Genomic DNA, 20,739 nt, shown 5'->3' on the forward strand with positions numbered 1-20,739 from the left:
AGAAACTTAGATTAATTTCATAATTTGATTAAAGGTGATGCTTTTATTTTTAAATATTTAAAAAGGCTGGTCTCAATGCAACTAGATGTTCGATCTTAATATTTTGAAATAAATAATTACTCTATTAGTGAAAACCTAAAAAATTAATTGGGCTTAAAATGAATCAAGTTAAAAAAACAAAGACATGTACTTTTATTTAAACTTATCGAGGACACATCGATTAATTTATATTTAGGACATGGTCTTGATCTTTTTAAATAATTGAACATCATTCATCTTTTTTTAATAAATTGGTAATCGATTAACTTGTAATTTCCCTTTTAATAATTAGACCCTAATAAATGATTAAAAAATTGAAATCTTTAGAAGGAATTGTGTAACATCTCAACCTTACATCTTCCTAAAGTCAAAGATGGACAAACAAAATCACACTTTCTTGATTTGCCCTGGAATTTTTCCAAAAATTACAATCTTGCCACTTTAATCCAATTATCCAAATTAAACATGAAATTAAATCCTAAAATCCAAAGATTGATATTATTTTCGAACATTTTAAAATGTGAAAATAAAATTTTCAGGTCAAATTTATCATCCTTCAGATTTTCCTGAAATTTCTATTCGATCCGATTTACCGAATTTTTTCTCAAACTTTATCGCATTATAACTTTTAATACAAAATCCGTACGAAAATTTTGATTCCCACATAAATATTATTCTTGAGGTAAACTATTTATTTACGAGCCAAATTATAACTTTTTAAAATTACCATTTTAGTCCTTAAACTTTTTCAATGTTTATACTTTGGTCACTTAACTTTGAAAATTTGTATTTTAGTCACTATATAAATTTTGAGTTATTACAAATCTCCCCTCCTTAAATAAAATTAGTCATCGAATTTTAAGACATACCTGATGTGAAGAGGTGTGGATATTATTTCCTCATGTCCTCATCTCTTTCCCAAATAGCGTCCTCGACTTTATGATTTTGCCAAAGTACTTTGACTAGAGTAATCATCTTGCTATGCATTTCTTTGATTTCTTGACCTAATATCTGCATTGTTCTTCTTAAGTTAAATCTGGTCAAATCTCAGTCTCCTCTGGTGCAATGACATGTGAAGGATTCGATCGATACTTTCTAAGCATCGACACATGAAAAACATTATGAACTTTGTCTAACTTCGGAGGTAATGCTAACTGGTAAAGCACTGGTCCGACTCTCTTTAAGCTCTTATAAGGTCCAATGAATTTTGGAATTAGTTTTCCTTTACGCCCATAACACAATATATTTTTATAAGGCGATACTTTAAGAAAAACTTTATCTCCTTCTTGAAATTCAATCTCCTTACGCTTCAAGTCTGCATAAGACTTCTGCCGATCAGATGCCATCTTGAGATTATCTTTAATTATCCTCACTTTATCATCGACCTCTTTCAATAAATCCGGGCCAACAAATTCAAATCTTTTAACTCTGATACCATTAAATGTAACACCACAACCTTATCATCTTCCTAAAGTCAAAGATGGACAAACAAAATCACACTTTACTGATTTGCCCTTGTATTTTCCCAAAAATTACAATCTTGCCATTTTAATCCAACGATCCAAACTAAACATGGAATTAAATCCCAAAATCCAAAGATTTATATTATTTTCCAACATTTTAAAATGTGGAAATAATATTTTTTGGGTAAAATTTAGCATCCTTCAGATTTTCCTGAAATTTCTATTCGATCCGGTTTACCGAATGTTTTTCTCAAACTTTATCGCTTTATAAATTTTAATACAAAATTCGTACAAAAATTATGATTCCCACATAAACGTTATTCTTGAGGTAAACTATTTATTTAAGAGGCCAAATTAAAACTTTTTAAAATTACCATTTTGATCCCTAAACTTTTCAAAGTTTATACTTTAGTCACTTAACTTTCAAAATTTATATTCAAAATTTATATTTTAGTCATTATCTAAGATTTGGGGTATTACAAATTGTATTATTGCTTTATTTTAGTTGAAAATAGAATATAATTATCTTAATATAATTTAAGGGATTATTTTCACCTCAGTTGGAAATAGTGAAATAATGTTTGTTTCTCCTAAGTCTCGTTAATAGGATTAGTTATTTTTACTTAGGAATAAAATGATCATAAATTAAATTTGCATTCAAATTTTTAATTTCAATAATCGAATGACTACTGATTCTGGGTGTTGTATGGTGCTAATCCTTCACCACGCGTAATCAACTCCCAAACCCTCCCAAACAAATTTCTAGTTATGTTGATCAATTTTTTCTTTTAAAAGATTTTTATTAAAATTTATTTTAAAAGAAATTTTTAGATATTCAACCTACTTAACCCAAAGGTCGATGGTTACTCCAAACTCTTTATAACATTTTTCAAAATTCTTCAAATACTCAGTCTCACCAAATAAAAGAAGTCCTTATAATTGCTTAACAACTATGTTGTGGACCGAACTCAAAATCTCTAGTTTCATAGAAAGTTAAGTTGTCAATTAATTATACACTATCTTTATATTTAAAATTAGGAATTCAATTTTATTTAATTTTTTATTCTTTTAATTTCCCTGTAATATTTTATCCTTTTGTTCATGTTAATAGATGTATTGATGTTTGAATTTAGTGATTTTTAGATATTGAATTTATTTGGGATTATTTGAGATATAGTTCTTGAATTGTGACTATTTGTAAATAACTTGTAGCACGGTTTTGATCACGATCTAAACAAGCATCCATACAAGCACATACAAATATAAAAAATAAGATAGTACTCTTATTAACATTTTACACATGATAATAATATCCAAAAGTATTATTATTTTTTGAATTCTTCTCAAATTCATCTTAAATTTTCCTTTTTGCTCATAATGGGACCTTGCCATTATTTCTTTCAATTCAAGGCCCAAATAAGCCTAATAAATTTCCAGCATTAAATTTCTAGCTCAATATCTCAACAATAAAATAATTACCACTTAAGCCACTAACTTTCTAAAAAATTCACCATTTTGTACTTAAACTTTGCCAACTTTCCAAAATGTCTTAATTTCACAATCTAACTTCAATTTCAACCCTCAAATAGTAATTTTGAGAAATTTACCTTAAACAATCAACCCATAAATTTTCAAATTTATCAAAATAGTCCCCCAACTTTTGAAAAATTAAAAAATGGCCCAAAAAATTTATAAGGCTTGTTGAACCTTCCAAATATTATTTCTAAGCCATGGGAATGTTTCTACAAAATTTTCCAAACTTATCTCCTCAGGGTCGAACCATATATGTGTTAAGGATTCATTGTTCTCACTTGATTCAAGCATGAAACCAACCTCTATTCAACAATATAAAATCTCTATAATCAAACCCCTAATTAATTTCATCAAACCACAATCTTTTCCTAAATCTAGGGTTAGGCCGAAATCAACATAAGCATGTATAGACATGTATATGTGATTTTTATCGGCAATAAAACTTGTAAATGATTCTACAAACTCAATAACATCTAAATCTTTCATCAAATAATGAAACCCTAATACGAAAATAAACCATAGAATTTGAGATATTTGAAAACAAACCAAATTAGTATGCAATAATGGTACCATATGATAGTGTTTTTCTAATAAAACAATTTTCTAGTTCAAAGCTTGATCGAAAATCGAAAAGAAATTGCTCAAAATTGAAAATAAAATTTTTCTTACCTAGGTATAGGGGAGAACGAAATGGAGCTGAAAAATAGCTTGGTTTCATGAAATTTTCCTTTAATTTCATGTTAATTTGGCATTTATTTAAGCTTAAATGAATATAATATTCATTTGATGAGAAATATCCATTTTGCCCTTAATTAAACTTGATATTTACCTTAACACCAAGAACATCACCCTTATCATCTTTATAATGTCAAAGATGAGCCAATTAATTCACCCTTTCCAACTTTTCCCATGCAATCTTTCCAAAATTTTAATCTTGTCATTTTTAATCCAACGGTCCAAATTAAACATGGCAATAATTTTTCAAATCCAATGATTCATATTATTTTCCATCATTTTAACATGTGGAAATAATATTTTTAAGCTTGATTTAATAACCTTCAATTTTACCTGAAATGTTTACTCGATCTGATTTACCGAAATTTTACCAGACTTTAACACTTTATAGCTTTTAACATAAATTCGAGATTCAAAATTGTTTTCCACAAACCCCCACACTTAATGGTTAAATATTTATTTACAGGGTTAGTTTAACTAACTTTTTAAAAACTACCTTTTTGGTTCCAAAACTTTTCTAATTTTATACTTTAGTCAGTAAACTTTAAAAATTTACATTTTGGTCACTAACCAAAATTTGGGGTATTACAACTCTCCCCCTTAAAAAAATCATCCTCAAATATTAGTATTACCTGATGTGAAGAGGTTCGGATACTGCCTTTTCATGTCCTTTTTTCTTTCCCAAGTAACTTTCTCGACTTTGTGATTCTGCCAAAGGACTTTGACCAACAAAATTGTATTGTTCCATAGTTCATTGACTCCTCAAGCCAAAATATTTATTGGTTCTTCTTCATAAGTCAAATTTGGTTGAATCTCGATTTTCTGTGGGGAGATAACATGGGAAGGATCTGATCGATACTTCTTGAGCATCAATACATGAAAAACGTTATAGACCTTGTCCATTTTCGGAGGTAAAGCTAACTGTTATGCCACTGGTATGACTCTTTTAAGAATCTCATAAGGTCCAATAAATCTCGGGCTCAGCTTTGTTATACATCTAAACCACAATACTTTCTTCCAAGGTGATACCTTAAGAAATACCTTATCACCTTCCTAATATTCAATATTTTTTCTTTTCTAGTCTACATAAGAATTCTACCAATTGGAAGCTATCTTAAGATTATCTTGAATAGTCCTCACTTTATCTTGCATTTTTTTCATCAAGTCAGGGCCACCTAGATATCGATCTTTTAGCTCGAACCAATTTAATGGTGTTCGACATTTTCTCCTATATAAGGCTTCATAAGGAGTCATCTTGATGCTCGATTGATAGCTGTTATTAGAAGCGAGTTCTGTTAAAGGCAAATACTTTTCCCATGATCCATTGAATTCAATCACACATTCCCTTAGCATATCCTCTAATATCTGAATAGATTACTCTGATTGACTATCCATATTTGTATGAAAAGTCGTACAAAAATTCAATCGAGTACCCAAGGCCTCGAGCGAGGAATTCCTGAATCTCGAAGTAAACCTTGAATCTGTGTCAAATAATTTTATCAACACAGGAACTCCATGTAGTTGAATTATCTCTTTTATGTACAACTTAGCATATTTATCCATCGAGTAAGTTGTCCAAACTGAAATAAAGTGAGCTGTCTTAGTCAATCTATCAACAACACCCATATTGAGTCTTTCTTGTTGGTGTCAAAAGTATCCCTATAACAAAGTCCATAGTGACTCGTTCTCATTTGCATTCAGGAATCAAGAGAAGTTGCAATAATCCAGAAGGCACTTGATGTTCAACTTTCACTTGTTGGCATGTCAGACACTTTGCCATAATTTTCCTGATGGTTATTTTCATACCAGGCCACCAAACTGACTCTTTAAATCTTGGCACATCTTGTTTCCACCTGAATGAATAGTCAATGAACTATAGTTCCTCAAAAAGATATATTTCTTTAGTTCTTCATCATCGGGAATACAAAGTCTCCCACGATAGTATAAACATCTGTCGGACCTGACCTTAAAGTCCTTAATCTCGCCATTTTCTACTTGCACAACTCTTGCCAAACACTTTTCTTCTTTCCTTTGTAATTATTTTATCCAATCTAAAAGCATCAACTTTAACTTTAACTCGACAATCAAGGCGCCATATTGTTTTAAAGACAAATGCGCATCCAAAGCTCTCAAGGCTGTAAAAGTCTTTTGGTTAAGTGCATCAGCTACCACATTAGACTTTCTGGATGATAATCAATGATCATATCATAATCCTTTAAAAGTTATATTCATTTATCTATCTCAAGTTTAACTCCTTTTATGTTAACAAGTACTTTAGACTTTTGTGATTGGTATAAATGTAACATCGTTCACCAAATAATTAATGGCGCCAAATCTTTAGAACAAACACAATGACTGCCAACTCTAGAAAATACGTGGATAATTTCTCTCATGAGTCTTTTAACTATCTTGAAGCATAGGTCACAACCTTTCCATATTGAACATGCACGCATCCTATGCCATTATGAGATGAATTACTATAAATTAAATAATATTTTCCAGATTATGATTACACTGACGCTGAAGCTTATGTCAAATTTCTTTTAACATCTCGAAGTTTTCTTGCCACTTATCACTCCAAGTGAATAACACGTCTTTCCTAAGTAGTTTGATCAGAGGGAAGACTATCATTGCAAAGTTCTTCACGAACCTTTGTTAATAACCAACAAGTCCCAAGAAACTTTGAAATTTGAATACATTCTTTAGACTTTATCATTCGACTATATCTCGTGTTTCTTAGATATATATTCTTATCCCCTCAGCTACGTTCACATGGCTAAGGAATACAACCTTAGATAATCAACATTTACTCTTGGTCAACTTAACATGTAATTTTTCTCTCGAATAGTTGGAAGAACCATACAAAGACATGCGTCGTGTTCTTCTCTGGTCTTACAACATATAATAATAACATCAACGAACACTACCACCAATTAATCTAAGTATAACTGAAATACTCGATTTATCCAATCCATAAGTGTCACAGGTACATTCATTAAACCAAATTACATTATCGCAAACTCGTAGTGTTCATATCGAATTCTAAAAATTGTCTTAGGATGACCTTCTTCATCATCTTTAACTAATAATATCCATATCGGATATCTGACTTGTTAGACACCAATTCACCCTTTTAACTGATCAAAAGATTATCAATCCTCCAAATAGGATACTTGTTCTTCTTTGTTACCTTATTTAACAGACGATAATCAATGCATAATTGTATAGACTTGTCTTTCTTTTTTCACAATAACACTGGTGTATCCAAGATGACGCGCTTACTCTTGTAAATCCCTGGTCTTAACAATTCTACTAACTATGTCTTTAATTTTCTGAACTCAATCGAAGCCATTTGATACGACTATAGAAATAAATGCAATACCTGGTAACATCTCTATTTTAATTTCTTCATCTCAATATAGAAATAGTCTAGGTAACTTTTACGAGTATATATTTGTATATTCTCAAACAGTTGGGATATCTTCGAGTTTAACCTTGAAAGCTTGAGTATCCACCTCATTTACTAGGAAGGCTTGACAAACCTAGTAGCAATAACTTTATAGTAGTTGATGCTAAAATCACATTAGAAAACAAATTTACTCTTTTTCCCTACCACAAATATCTCGAAACTTTTCAAGTTCTTTAAAATTCAATCGCTCTAAGCAGTAATTCTTTGTAACATGGTAGGGGGTAATCAATCCATTCCAAAAATTTACCTTTACATGGTAATTCTACCAAGTCCATAAAGCTCAACATATACTCTCATTCAAACTTACTTTAAATCATTTCAATTGATAACATAAGTATTATATGATTCACTAAGAACTTATCCTTCTTTAAACTTTTAACGAACAATTTACTTACTGCTTACTCATTTTCTATAACTCAAAAATTAACTCAAATCAAACATTTCTTGAAGGAACTTAATGCTTAACTTATATTTTCCTCAAATATTTAAGCTTACTTTTAGAAACCTTAGAGTCATCAGTAAATTCAATAATATATGGATCCTCATCCAATTCAAGTTCTCTTGTAATCTATTTTAACTTTTTAATGGATCCTTCTAATGAAGTAACTTCATTAAATGTTGGGGCATTTCTTCCACAGAATAGAGGAAAATATCTTGCACATCAAACTCTTCTAAGGTGAGACGTGAAAGTCCTAACAAATCTTTTTGGATCGATTTTAATCTCAATGTTCTTTCCAACATTATTAACTTTCTTATTCTTAGTTCCTAACATCTAACACAACACACATAATAACAACTTAAGTTAGTGAGGAGTGACATCAATCATATCATATAAACACCGTATCAGTAACTTTGAGATCCTAGTGGCATGTACACAATTTTCACATAAAATACACTTGTTTTCGGCCGAGAATCGACTAAACTTGTAGCTCTGATACCAATAAATATAACACTCATTTCCCTTATACTTCCCCGTACACGAGTCATAGATGTCACATGAATTTTAAAACTCTACTTGAAAACTAGTAAAATATTTTTTTCTAAAATGATTTAATATTATAATATTTAAAATGTATATTCATTAACTACTAATATATAAATAGCATTTTGAAACCCATCACATAGTAGCTTAAGTTCGAATATAAAATAGTACTACACATCAAATACCATATGTCCTATCAGAGCATCATATAATATCTAAGTACATGCAAACTAATAATACCAATTAAAAATCTAGAGATGCCATACTATTACTCATGAGGTAATCTTTAACAGATGATATAAGATGCACTCCTCACTTCGATCGTACGCTATTACCTACGCGTGAAAATCATCACACGCTAAGTATTTAGTTAGTAAGGCATAATATAATAAATGAGAGATATTAAAACATAGGTATTTCATAAAATATTAAAATACAAGTTTAATCGTATAAAATATATTAACGCATAAAACTGACTTGATAGGACAATTTCCCATCAAATAACCTACGAAATAGTATTTCGTATGCCTACTATACTTATCAATCATTATATTCCAAAATATCCACTTACAGCCATATGTATAATAAATGAGAATGCAAGGTACACAATAATCACCTAAGTATCACAGTAACGCATAGGTACTGTGGTACACAACAAAATTATACTAACCATTTTCGGAGTAATTTTTTAGTTCACAGCTCGATCCAAAATCCAAAGGACATTTTTCAAAATTGAAAATAAAATCTCTCTTACCTAGTTATGGGGGACCAGGAAATGGAGCTGAAAAATAGCTTGGTTTCATGCAATTTTCCTTTAATTTCTTGTTAATTTGTCATTTATTTATGCTTAATTGAATATAATATTCATTTAATGAGAAATGTTAATTTTACCCTTAATGAAACTTGATATTTACCTTAAGACCAAGTCACATAACCCTTATCATATTTACAAAGTCAAAGATGAACCAATTCATTCACCCTTTCAAACCTTACCCATGCAATCTTTACAAAATTTTAATCTCGCCTTTTTCATCCAATGGTCTAAATTAAACTTGGTAATAATTTCTCAAATCCAATTATCCATATTATTTTTTCATCATTTTAACATGTGCAAATAACATTTTTAATCTTGATTTAATGACCTTCAATTTTTCCTAAAATTGTTATTCAATCCGATTTACCGAATGTTTACCGGACTTTAACACTTTTTTAAAATTGTTTTTTTGGTCCCTAAACTTTTTCAACTTTATACTTTGGTCACCAAACTAAAAAAATTTACATTTTTATCATTAACCAAAATTTGGGGTATTACAAAAACTCTGCATATAATGAGCCATAAATCCACCCAATTTGAAACCATGTTGAAACTCTGTCCGTTCATATACACCCAAATGAGTTTACAAAAATGAGAAATGAACTCTAACTTTTTTCTTTATTTAAATTCATATGATAGTTTATTTTATGAATAAATGCATGTGAATTAGAATATTATGTGGTTAGGATTTATTACATTAACCAAAGTATATTGGGTAGAAATCATGTTCGAGTAAGGTTTCAATTTAATAAAAGTATGTTAGGGTAGGTACAATGTAAGGAATGATTGCTACTATCTTGAATGATTCTTACTAATTGTTTGCTTTTGAATGATTTTTTTTCTTTGTTCCTCCCATTTGTATCTTCACATCATGATAAAAGGTTTTGATTTGAAAGTGATTAAAAAAATTAGAAAATTTTCATAATGAAACAATTGTTTCTCAACTAGGTAATAAAAAAATTTGGATCTTTATGAAGGTCTACAAAGAATGTTGACAATTAAATGCAGAGATTGAAAGATGATGGAAGACTTCCTTCGAAGACACCAAGATGGAGATGTTATATTGAAATCAGATTTTAAAATAAAACCCCTAACAAAGACACAAAGATCATAAATGAAGACTACGATTCAACAATAATTGCAGTCAATTCAAGAAGAATATAAAGAACATCATCAAATGCAAATGGCAGCTCAACATCTTGTTTGGTATAAATGCAACTTAAGGTAAAACAACAAAATTATGAAGAGAAGCTACCTTGAAGATTGAAGACTACTTTTGAAGTATTTGAGTTATTTTAAACATTGTTGTCTAATGAAAGTTGTTCTATGGCAGGTCACTTTTGGAATTAACACATTTTGCATTTTAATAATCATAACATAAAGGTGTTGATATGCAATTGAATATCTAATTAAAAAAATTCATAAAATGGAGAAAACAATTTCAATTAAGAAGTCAAATATGCAGAAGTACAACAATAGACAAAAAATATTTATAGAAAACATGGAGGTAGCTCGCTCTTCAAGTCTATTTATCAAAGTTAGTGAATTGCACACAATTCAACAACAAATTGATGAGCTTTGAAAAATGGGACAATTGTATAATCATATCTGTAATTTTTTTATACTTAATCATCAGGGCATGAAGTTCAACTTTAACATCATAGGGGCATAATCCAAAAATATAGATCATGTATTGAATGAAGTTGTTACTCAAGCCTAAGAGGTCACAGAGCACTTGAGAGGCGTGGTTTTTGTCATACTCAAATGTCAAATTAAAATTTATTAAATAAATTAATTAATTTTAGGAATTAAATTGTAATTTTTCAAAGTTTTTGGGCTAGTTTTCAAAGTTTTTAGGCTAGTTTTAAAAATGTTAAAAATTCAGGGACATAGCCTTGTGTTTTCCTAATTTTTTTGGTTAGTTATTACCCAATCCTCCCGATCGAAAGAAAAAACCCCAAATCAATCCTCAATTCTCAACCCTAGATGTTTCCCCCACCGTAATACACCCTGCTCCAGCCAGCATTGTGGTGTCCTAACCCGTCCAATAGAACTGACGTCCTCTGACGATCCGTCCCCAGCCGTCAATGACCCCAATCAGTCTCTGAACATCGTTAATCAAAGAGAGAAAACCTATAGCATCGCCATCACCTTTCTCACCGATCCAACGACCGTCTTGCCTCGCCACCGTCACCAACGTGTTCCCTGACCTATTTCACACAAAACCCGACCCAAGGTGCTTCCCACCATCGTGTTTTCTCTAGTCGTCATTGGTAAGGGTTTCAACCACCTTTTTTATTCGTTCTCCTCATGATTTTGGTTAGATCTTGGGGTAACGTGGAAATAATATGTTTAGATACAGCTTGTGGAGTAATCGGCCAAGCAAAACGGCCCCGTCGCTACCGCACGTGCCACCACACACCCGTAGTGCGCTTGGGACTCTCCAACTGGTCCAACACCATTCTAGAAATGGTCTAACGGATCAAACTGATCCAACCCGATCTGAACCGGGTATATTTGACCTAAATCGAGTCAACCTATACCGACCAATTAACTTTGACCTGACCCATTGACTTTTACCCAACTCGTTGACTTTGATCCAAGTTGACCATTGACTTTAACCAAAAAGTCAAAATTTTTGAAAATACATAATTTAGGTTTTTCGATGTCCTGAGTTTGAATCCGAAGTCTGTTTCTCCAAATTCGATCCTGATAAGTTGTTTTCAGCATTTTACCCTCCGATTCAATATTTTTTTTTATAATTAAGCCTAGTTTCTGATGTAATTTCTGTTTATATGTATCTGAGATATTATTGGACATTGGATTCAAGTTTTAAAGTGATCAAAAGGAGTTTAAATGTTTGATTGGTGGAGCAGAAAAATTGAGGTAATACCTTAATACCTTTTGTATGTATAACACTCATCTGTCGTATACCCATATGTATACAAAGCACAAATGTTACATTAATAGTATTAATGTTCCAAATACGAAAACACATAAAATTTTGTTTCATTTTTAGAAAAATATTTATCTTACTTAAAACAAAACATATCTTAATTGAAATAAACAACAAAAGAGATGTTTAAACCTTTCATCATTTTACAACCTTTTAATCAAAGTACTTATAAAAGTGTTTCTACTACACCTTATTACATTCCAACTAAAATATAACAAAATGTAGACATGTGTGTCATTCGGTTACTGATGAGGCGACTCTGACTAGATATCCAAAAGATCTCCTTACTCAGCTATACTTAACCTACACATGAAATAAGCACACATTAATTATTACTTAGTGAGGTCTGATTTAGCTCAAGTAAAAATCTAAAAACAAGTTATTATATTATACTTCCCATTCTAATGAATCTTTATATACAGTAGGTAAGTATGTATATTGTATCACTGATGCTTTTAACCTCATTTATCAAACATTATTAGACTCTATAATTCAATTGGAATTTCATACAATCAATATGATTTTCTTACCATTTTAGCACATAAAGTGCCCTATTTGGAAATCCATACACTTAGTATGACTTCCTTACCATTTTAGCACACAAAGTGCCCTATCTGGAAATTCATACACTTAGTATGATTTCCTTACCATTTTAGCAAACAAAGTGTCCTATCTGGAAATTCATACACTTAGTATGATTTCTTTACCATTTTAGCACACAAAGTGTCCTATGATTTCCTTACCATTTTAGCACACAAAGTGCCCTATCTGGAAATTCATACACTTAGTATGATTTCCTTACCATTTTAGCACACAAAGTGCCCTATCTGGAAATTCATACACTTAGTATGATTTCCTTACCATTTTAGCACACAAAGTGCCCTTTGGTAATTTACCATACATTCATCAATAAATCATATTCTCGTGACTATTATAGTAAATATGTATATAATTAAATGCACTCACCTGATTCATCTTGCTGAAATATTCAAACTAGGAAGATGATTACTCCGGAACTTGACCATTACCTTTCGCCTTACTCGACTCGTGAACTTGATTTTGATCTATCCAACATTCATTAAATACATGTGCAATATCAATTGTTAGTATATTTCCTAACACTTATAACTTAAGCTACTTAAGGAACAAATTCACATTTTTCCCTCAAGAGGTATCGATACACTACTGGGGTATCGATACCCAAATTAAGTTCGATGTTTACATGTATCGATACACTACTGGTGTATCGGTACCCAAATTAAATTTGATGTTTACAGGCATCGATACACTATTGGTGCATAGATACCCTACTTAAATTCGATGTTCATTAAAATTTGTCTTAGGGTATCGGTACACATTCATAAGGTATCGATACCCCATGCCCAGAATAACCTATTTTTACCCAAAATTTATCAACACTTCACCAAATTTTCATATATAAAGCCCTTATTATGCTACCAAACTCAACTATAAACAATTTAACTAACTTTCCTTCATTTAATCTCTTAGAACATCTAAAACCATTCAAGAACATTCTATTCTAAGAATCAAACCACTTTGTCTAATGTGTTTTTAATCAAAAACAAGGCTTCTAATCTCTTATATACCTATTTGACAAGTCAAATTTACAAATAAACATCCATAAACAAATTTGAGAATTCAATTTCAATTTCAGCATTGTTTTCATCCTTGGATGGATGATTAGTTAGAGTGAATTAGTCAAATTCTAGAAGATCTACAAAGGTATGTGTAAATGGATTTAAAGTGTCAGGAGAAAAGTAATTGCTCTTAGTGAAGTTTGCTTATGATAATAGTTATTAGATGAATATTAAGATAACTCCCTACAAAGTCTCGTATGGAAAGAAATGACAAATTTAGTTGAACTTCTTCGAACTCAAAGATCAAGATAAAATAGGTTTTGAGATAAACAAGGAATATGAAAGTGAATAAGAGATTAGTCGAGATAATCTTTGGATAGCTACCAATCGATAGAAGTTCTACTCAAACTTAAAATAAAAAGATATTAAATACCAAAGATAAAGTATTATCACGAAAAAATATATTATGAGTTAGATTACAAGGGAAGTCAAGCCAAGAATTTATTAGTCCGTATAAAGTTATTAAAGGTTTTGGTCTGATAGCTTATTGATTAGTCCTATCTTAGAAAATGAATAAGATCCATAAGATATTCCATGTATTGATGCTTAGAATGTATCATTTGAATTCTCTGTATGTTGTCATATCGAAGAAGATTGAGATTCAATCAGAATAAACTGCGAAGAACAAGTAATAAGGATATTAGAGGTGATGTTATTTGTTACGGTTCTTTGAAGGAAGCATAAGGTTAAGAAATTTATAAAGGAATGTAAAAGATAAAGGAAAAGTGGTACTCTTATCTTTTGAATTAAGTACATGTTGAAAATTTGAGGAAGAATTTTTTTAAAAGGGAAGAATTTTAATGCCCCAAAATGTAAATTTTGAAAGTTTGGTTGTCAAAGAGAAACTTGGGAAAATTGAGGGACCAAAATTGTAATTTTCCTAAGAAGAAATTTTATCTCATAAATAAATAATTTATCCTTAAGAATGGAGTTTATATGGAATTCATATTTTGATTCCGATTTTGTATAAAAAAAAGCTATTAAGCGATAAAGCTTGGTAAAATATTTGGATAATTGGATCGAATTGGAAGTTACAAAAAAATTGAAGAAAGGTAGTTTGAGGTTAGGAATATTATGTTGATATTTTTAATCGGTAGAATTTGATGTGGATAGGTGGAATTAAGTGGATTTTTCATGTTAAAGTGGAAAAATGAAATTTAAGTGACTAAATTGAAATTTTGGAAAAAATTAAAAGGGAAAAGGTGGAAATTAGTAAAATTGATTCTTATATTTATTTATTGTTTCTAAAATGGAGATAAAACGATGGCAAGAGGGTAAATATTAAGATTCATTAAGGGAAAATTTGACTTTTGGACTAAAATGAATGTTTCATTCATTTTTAATGGCTTTTTAACGAGGAATTAAGAGATATTTTTATAGAAGGTCAAGAATTCTCTTCTTCTTCTTTATCAAACCGTGTACTCCATGGAAGGTGAGAAAGATTTTGTTTTTCATTTTTGAGCCATTTTAGTTAATTTTTGGACTAAAGTGTGAAATAAAAAAATATATTCCCCATTAAATTCTCCTCCATTTGGTATAAGTTTTTCATGGTTTTCATGCATCAAGTATTGAATTGGTGTTTATGGTGGATGAAGGGGAAGTGAGAAATCAAATAAATAAGATTGGATTTTGATGTTGGGAGTGTTATGGAATTATATACAAGCTTAAAAGTTGATTAAAAACACTTAGAGGAACTTGTTTGAATTTTTGGCCACTTTGGGGTTCATGAGGAAATATTGAGTTTTTTTTTTAAATAGAAATGAATGAAAATGAGTTGTTGGTGATGAAATCAAGCTTGAATCAAATTTGGAGACCATTACAGAAAATCCCAAAACTTTTGTCCTAGTGAAGAAAAATTAGGGGAAAATTATACAAAAATTTCTTTAAGGTTTATATTAGATATTAGGATGATTTTATATGGTTGGAATTGAATTTTAGACTAAATTGGAACCTTGTGAAGCTCCAAGGATCTTTTTGCATTCTTTAAGAAATTATAGGATAAAAATACAAATGTGGGAAAATTAGTGTACTATGCTGAAAAATATAATTTGAATGATGAAATGTTGTTTTGGGTTGATTTTGAGAGTTGAATAATTCTTAGGGATCAATTTGCATGTTTTAGAAAGTTAGTGATGAAATAGCAACTTTTTTTCGTTGAGGTATTATTTTGGAAGTATGGTGAAATTAGTTGAATATGATGATTGAATTGGAATCAAAGTGAATAGCATTGGATTAATTTGAAAGATTTTTAAATTTTGGGTTGATTTTAAAGAAACGATTATTTGTGGGCAAATTGTGAAATTATGAGAAGTTAGGTAATTTATGGATAAGAATAATTATTTTAGGGACTTAGAAGGTTATTTTTAAGGAAGAAGAGATGAAATTTATTAAGGGAAGGAAATTAGTATTGTTTATTTATTTATGGTATTTTACAATTTCTTATATTAATACGTGTTTAATAAGTTAGTTAGATACTAGCATATGTTCGAAATTGTTTATGTCAGGTAATTAATTTTCAAGTAGATCGTGAATGGAATCGAGACCAAAATGAGAAAAATGAAAAAAGAATGGTGCAAAGTTCGAGAGTGAATTGATAGAAACAGTAACGCTCACTAGTGAGGCATTAGGTGAGTGCATTTTACCCATTTTATATTTGATATGATGACACTTGCGATAAACCAACCTCAAATGCTTTCGAATGAAAACGATTTGAATTATTTTATGATATATTTTATATTGATTTACTAAATAGTTTTTAAAAAGATTTTGGGTATGAATTACCTGATACATTTTATATGAATTTATTACATAATATTTTAATGTTTTGAGTATGAAATGTCAATGCATAGTTTAAGAGATATCTTTACCATATATGCATATGCATATATATATATGATTTGAATAAATTGATTTTTGACATGTTAATAATAGTAACCCGAATGAAAGCCCAATTTTTATGTATTGAGAGTCTGAGGTACAAATGGCATGCTATGAGGTGGAGCGATTATGTGATACATGTTTATATGGTACCTATGGTGTAATTCTACGATGCACTTTCGAGTGCAATTCTACGCACTTTTGAATGCAATTCTATGAAGCACTTTCGAGTTCAAATATTTTTAAGAGTCACTTTTAAGTGCATATAGCGTACACGCTCGACGAAACTCGCGTGCCCGATAATATCGTTTAAGATACATTGGGCTATACTTAAAATAAATGAAAATTACAAGTTAATACGAGTTGAATAAGTTAAAAGTATGAGTTTACATATTTAGCCTATATGAAAAGTACAATTTTATAAGGTTTAAAAATAGAAAGTACATGTTATATGAATTAAAAAGTTAATAAGGGTTTTTATCAGATACTTGATATATATATGTTTTATATGGGAAACGTTTTATGAGAATTTTGATTTTATGCATTTTTGTATAAATTCATTTAATTTCTATACCATGATTTTTATATAATATTTTGTAAATTATTTTGTTTATTTAAAATTGTATAATATCTAACTAAGTTAAAACTTAGCGTGTGATTGTTTCACACGTTAGTGCAAGCAAGCAAGAAAAGTTGATAGTATGTCAACATTATTTCCAAGAAATCGAATCTGCCTCTAGAATTGGCATCGGACATCATACAATGTTACTTTTTAATTATATAGTGGCATGTATATTATAGAATTTTTAAGTACTCTGATATGGAATTTATTTTGGTAGAAAATATTTTAAATATATAAATTTAAAGTATAATAAGCAATATAGATGAATAGTATTTTACACTACTAGAAAAAACCCCTTTAATGACTCGCATTGCGCGTCATCTATGGGTACGGATGACACACAAATGCCTGTCGTTGAAGCCATCGACATGAATTTTAGATGACGCGCAATTGTGAGTCATAAATCTATGACGCGCATTGATGACTCACATTTATGACGCGCATTGACCGTCATTGAAGCCCCCGTTATAAATGAAAATGACACACATTTGTGTGTCATAAATTTATGACACGCATGTATGACTCACATTGCGTGTCATTGAAGCACACGTCTTTAAAAAAGATGACACACATTCGTGTGTCGTGATTATATTTCGTAAATTATATATATATATATATATATATATATATATATATTGTAGATTGACAAATAATCAAACTAAATCACATTTAATGCCTCATAATACTTAATATATATATCATATTATATATAAGCAGTCTATTTATATACAATATATTCACATTAAGTTATCAAAAATATTGTAATCATATGTACTATCTATGTTGCACAAAAAAGAATTGAAACCAAAGCCTATGGATTCAACAATATAGTCCTAGTTCACATAGAGTGATTTCGTTGGATGTAATCAAATAATGCACTTTGTTTCCACATACTTAGAGCTTTGAGCATCTGGATAAAAGCCACAAATATGTGCAAATAGGCAGTGTTGCCAAACCTGTATTGACAACAAAAAAATGAGGATGCTTAGAATATGCAAAAACAATATCAACAAAAGGTAAACAGGCTGATGAACTTGAAAATATCTCCTATTTTCTTCTCCTAATGATCTAATGTTAAAAGGGAATCTGTTGTTTTAAAATTTGAAATGCTCTTCATAAGATGATGTCTTCTCTTCTATTATACTTTGTTGGATTCAAGATAAGAATTTTATCTTAACTAATATCAGGACATGTTTTGCATTTTTTTTCCTCCCATTTTCTTCTAATATATGTACTTTCTTCTTCTTGTATAGGTAAAACAGGCTGATGAACTTGAAAATATCCTAGCTAAAAAGTTTCTTAGGTTTTTGTTAATGAGGGCAGAAGCATTTCAAGTTTTGAGAAGAAAACCAGTACAAGTACATAATAGTCTGCACTTGATTTGTCTTCTAAATTATGTTGCTTGACAACTTGATGTGATTAAACAACTAACTTGCCTTGAGGAATGATTATGTGTACACCATTTTTGCCAAAGCAATCATGATAATCACTATATTTTGCCGCTTGTGGGTGAAGACTTTTAATTATTTCCTTTTAATACACACTAACCTCTTAAACTTGTTTAGCATAGGTGTCTCTTTACGTCCTGATTATTTTACTATATATCTATTTCAGCTCTGAAATTTGACTACACATGGCTCTTAAATTTTGATTTCATTCATGAACTGAGGCTACCTAATGTATAACTTTATTTCCCTTTTTATCTCCACCTACCAGCAAAGGGAGACATTATGAGACTCATTTTATTGTTTTTAAAATTTAACATAACAAAATGGATTCTCTAAATTCACGTTACTCGTTTTCTGCTAGGGCAAAAAGAACTACAGCTAATATAATTAAGGTCTGAAAGTAAAATCTCATCAAAGTAAAATGGTACGCGTTCATGGAAATGCCATCATTTGGTAACATCTAAAAGTGAAAAAAGATGATAGCCCATAAAGACGATAAGGTATTTCATGAAACATCAATTCAACGGGCAATCTTCATACCTGAGCTCCGGCAAAGTCAATATTGTTTCCCTTTTTCAAGAGATCATCAACCGCTTGTTCTGTTTCAAAAGTGATCCAAAACCACGGGAACGATTGCTGGCATGATCCCGCATGATTTTGTGTTCTCTGAATTCTCCATATTGTGTAAAGTAATCCTTGAACTCATCTGTCAATTTGCACCAAATAGATTAACATTTACGAGAAATATATATGATGAATCAAGGCATTCCGGATAAATGGTGTGAAGCTTCAATATTATTTACATTAAAGAAAGGAAGATACTAGTATCACCTTCGGATACAGTTGAAGGGATTTCACCAACAAATATCTTCCTAGTCTTGAAATCTTTACTTCCAAAACCTTCTTTTGGTATTTTTCTCTTAATGTCTACCTAAAAGGACAAAAACCAAGCCAAAGAGCAGTAATTCAAGTCAAAAGCGAAGCAACATACACTAGACTATGGTAAGGAAACATAACAATAAACAAAACATTGAGACTAAAGCGGAGTCTTACTTGATTCCCATTAATAACATGAGTGTCCTCGATGACTTTATCAACCACAGAAGGTTCTACATAAGTCACAAACCCGAATCCACGAGGTTGTCCTATTTTTCGGTCCTTCATTATCACAAAATCCGTAATTTCACCATATTTACCAAAATGCTCAAGAAATTGTATTGTAGAAGATACATAAAATAACCAAATCATAACAGACTACAGGGAAAGCAATTCTTGCTATAATCATATTCAAGTAGATTAATAAAAATCTCCAACAAACAAGCTAAAGAACTAACCCGAACTTGTCTCCCTCGCTAAACCTCCTACAAATATTTTGCTGCAAATTTCCAAATATCGAATATATTCACAAATCACTTCCAAAGTATTCATGATAAAAGGGGCCATTCAAAGAAACAGATACCTCTAAACATATCAATATAATCCTACATAAGTATAAAGAAAAAGAGAAAAGAAGAACCCTAATTCTTCCTCTTTCCCTTTTATTTTAAAATGACATAAATTCTAAACTTATAACAACAAATGAAAATAAAAAATGGGTATTACCATTTCACTTAAATTTGCGAATAATTTCAAAGTCATTAACTAAAAGGTAAAGGAAAAAGGCTCAAATTTTCTCATTACTTTTTCTATAATTCTCTCAGGAAATATAGTAAATCTAAAGGAACATATACATATGTGTATACAAATAATGATTCAATTTATGTTTTTCACGTGTAATTAAGCAATGGGTAATCGATAATTTCAGGATTTTCCTCGTGTAATACTGCTTTACCGTGACAATCTTAATTTTTTCTCTAGCTATTGTATATTGCTTGAGGACAAGCAATAGCTTAAGTTTGAGGGTGTGATAACTCCATAAAAGTACTATGTTTCTACTCTAAACAAAGTATGCACCGCATATTAGTTGCATTTAGGTTATATTTTCTTGTTGTGGATAAGTGTTGTTTAGGCAACATTTATTTGGTTTGATTGATGCTGCCGAGGAGAAAGGGCTTATTTGGATTTTGTATGTGCAAGAAATTTCCTAAGGAAGAACATTTCAGTCGCGAAAAAGTATTTCGCAAGGGCTAGTGGAATAGAGAAG

The 20,739-nt window shown here is 30.4% G+C and overlaps 1 pseudogene; it reads right to left on the minus strand.

Annotated features, from left to right (window-relative positions):
- LOC120199226 overlaps positions 1-20,024 on the minus strand; it is a 33,658-nt pseudogene extending 13,634 nt beyond the window's left edge.
- Positions 20,025-20,739: the final 715 nt, after the last annotated feature.

Source organism: Hibiscus syriacus, unplaced genomic scaffold (assembly GCF_006381635.1).
Source record: "Hibiscus syriacus cultivar Baekdansim isolate YM2019G1 unplaced genomic scaffold, ASM638163v2 tig00005406_pilon, whole genome shotgun sequence".
Lineage (NCBI taxonomy): Eukaryota > Viridiplantae > Streptophyta > Magnoliopsida > Malvales > Malvaceae > Hibiscus > Hibiscus syriacus.